The following is a 3,406-nucleotide window of genomic DNA, read 5'->3' as shown; positions in this document are numbered from 1 at the left end:
TGGCATTTTTGCCAGGGGAATGTTAGAGTTCGTAAACAAGTCTGGATGGTGCCTGGCAAAATGCCAGAGGGAGTGGTTTGAGAAGTAACAAAAGCGAGCCATTAAGTGTGGAGATTCCTTATTGGTTGACTGATGTATCTAGTTTATGCTAATTAGGTAAGCTGTGTGGAATGTATAAATACTGCTCCTGTCCTGCAATAAATGGCTCCCATTCCTGCTGTATCAATGTACACAAGTTGATCGTCACCCCGCCCCACCCCCCACCACCACCCCACCACCACCCCACCACCCCACCACCCCTGGGTTATTTTGCTGCAGCCAGACTGCGGCAATCTTTTGGTTTGATACAAGTTGAGAAAACACTAGTGAGTGAATAAAAGGCATTTTTAAAATTATTCAAAACCAGCATTCATTCCTTGCTGTTCAATGGATGTTTTTAAATATATATGCTCCTTATTTTTTTCTTAAAAATAATTTTGTTTTTTTCCATTTTGCAGTTAATTTCAAGTTTTTTTCAAATAAGTGATGAGAATTTCTACCAAATATATGCCTGCCAAGTACTGAGGGACATAAAAACATCATAGTTTTATTTTGTTTTGAAAAACCTCAGGTTTCAGATTTCTCTAAATTGACAAGTCAAATTAGCTTCGTGGAACCCTACCCTGCATACCAGGAATAAAGATAAAAGTGCTCCCTCACTCTATGCAGAACCCGCCCTCAGATCTAATGATTCACAATTAAATTTTCTTATCAAAACCATGACACTTATGTTACCAGCATGTTAAGTCCCTCTAATCCAAACTGCCAAAGAGATAATTTAAAGCAATCACAATCACCTATAAATATATTCAATAAAAGTTCTTTCTTTTCTCCAAGAAAAGGTTAAAATATTATTCATCTTTAACTCTCCAAGAGATTGAAAACAGAATTACAAACATTAAAATAAAAAAAAAAAGAAGAAAAAAAGGAAGAAAGAGAGAGAAAGAAAATCTCCCCCAAATAAAGATATGCTAAAGGTAGTATTTATGGCAGCTTATGTGATTTTTAAGCTTCATCTATCAAGGAACAAAATTGTGTTAATATGAAATGACATGAATGCCTTCTTCTTAAGGACATACCACAGGTGATAATTTATCCCTGAATTTCATAGTCAAGATTTTCCACATTAATAACATTATGACAGTTTTTACTAGTATATGATTAACTAAAAAAGTGCTTCCTTTCAAGATCCTGGTAATCCAAAAATTACAAAAAAAAAAACATTATTGTAAACATCACACTGACAAACTGTATTCATTGTTAGTTTGAAATCATACATTTCGAATGGGCAGATGTTTATTTTCCACTCTTGTAGTGCTACTTTTAAAAAGACTTTTGTGCCATACTTAGAATGTTGAGATCATTTCAAAGTGATCCATGACGAGTTTGCTTTCATAAAGTGTTCTATTTAATGTGCATAAAAGACTTAATTATCCAAGTATATTTTACTGATTGACTTTAATATTTCATACAAATTAAATAGCTGATTCTTCTCTAAATTCAGGTGAACCAGAAAAAATACAATCAATTAATTTGGAAGAAAAATGAATGAATTTATATTTTATATATAGATTGCTCAGGAAGAAAGCAAATAAAATGACAATTCCACATGTTGAATGTAACGGAATCTTAGACTTCCAAAAATAGCATATGAAATGCATATAAAACAATACAAAGGAGATTATTATAGACTTCAATACAATCAGTCATTAAAATGGCAGACTTGTGACAGTTTCATGAAGACACTGGAGATCAGTTTTTTTTCAACTGAAAGACAATTGTGGGCTTCAGTGAAAAAGTATATATGAAGGTTATTTCCTCCATTTTTACTTGTGCAATGGAAATCTGCATTGCATACTTTATTTATAAACAAAAGAATAGGTCACTTAAAGTGAATAGACACTATTTCTACATATTATTAGGAATAAGAAGGCACCACTGATTTGATGTCTTGTAATCACTAATAATTGATTTTAAGTTGTTTATCTCAGCATTTGTTCTTATTAAACTTTTCTGAGTGACATAACCTAAAACCATTATTGTGGCTTATGAACTACAAATAAGACAAATTCATAATAGTATTTCATCATAGAGAAATCCTTCACAGTCTATGTTGACAATACGGATTCTTTGTCCACCTGTACCTGGAATCTGTTTTGCAGAACAACATTGTTTATATCCTCATAGCTCAATTCTATGGAAAATTCTTTGCCAAATTTTCAAAGTGGTACAGCAGAGAACCAAGATGTATCAAAATTCACCTGGCTTGAATGTTTTTCATATTGTATCAATACAGTCAATTACATTGTGAGCTGTGCCTATGCAGAAACAGGTGGCAATATAGTGCCACCTACTGCTTTATGAATAAATCTCCTGAAAATCTTCTGCTGTCAAACAAAATTTAGAACCAGGAGGAAGACTGTGGGGGTCAATATCAGGGAAAAAATAGGTTGCATCTGGTCTTCTTATCTCCCATTATTGCTAAACAGATAGATCCAGGAATAAAGTGTATGTTTATTAATTTTAGAACCTCTGTTCAGAACAAGGTTGAGATAAAAGAGCCTAAAACAACAACAACAACAACAAAAACACTTAATTCCTGTCCTTGGCAAGGATCACCTAGCACAGCTAATTCCCAGTCCAGATTTCCTAGTTCAGCAACAGGTACCAGAATAAGTTCTTTAGTAGGACCCCATCTGTCTTTTAGAAAAACTCAAAATTTCTTTAATGATTAGCTCAAAAGCCAGGCAGAGAACTGCACTTGCATTTTTCTTACTCTCATGGAGGTTGCCCAAGCCTCCCCTGCAGCCCTTGTGCAGCTGAGAAAGGGTCAGTGGGAGGCAACAATGTTGCTGGATTGCCTGCTTGGCCCTAGGCATCTCAGCCTTGCTGCTCCTAGCTACTGAAAGCGCTGTGGCGGCTGGTTTCCTCCAGATGGCGTTCGTCTCAGACATGCCCTGAACAGGCTGCCCACCCCGCCCCCACCAACCTCAGGGTTCCAAACACTGGGGTCTGACTGGTTTTCAGCTACTGAGCTTGTATGGCCTTCAAGGAGTGATTGAAGTTGCTTTCAAGTATATAGATTAACAATAAAGTGCTTTAATGTATATTTTCATGATATAATTAACAAATTTGCATGAATGTAAGACAAAAAATTCTTGCAAATTGTCAAGCTAATATTGAGTGTTATCTTTTTAGTATATGAAGTTTGATGTCAGTGTCTTACCAAATTATCTATTCTCTGACACTGCCTGTACCTGGGCATCAGAGATATATGTAAATTGGCAGGTCTGCTGTATAAGTTGGTTGGCTAGCTGGGATAAGATTTATTCCCAAGTATTTTAAAAATAGTTTTTGTTGTAAATGA

The 3,406-nt window shown here is 35.2% G+C and overlaps 1 pseudogene; it reads right to left on the bottom strand.

Annotated features, from left to right (window-relative positions):
* Nucleotides 1–2,075: 2,075 nt before the first annotated feature.
* Nucleotides 2,076–2,993, bottom strand: LOC107154528 (annotated as a pseudogene).
* Nucleotides 2,994–3,406: the final 413 nt, after the last annotated feature.

Source organism: Marmota marmota, unplaced genomic scaffold (genome assembly GCF_001458135.2).
Source record: "Marmota marmota marmota unplaced genomic scaffold, marMar, whole genome shotgun sequence".
Taxonomy (NCBI): domain Eukaryota; kingdom Metazoa; phylum Chordata; class Mammalia; order Rodentia; family Sciuridae; genus Marmota; species Marmota marmota.
This window is presented reverse-complemented; position numbering and strand designations above follow the sequence as displayed.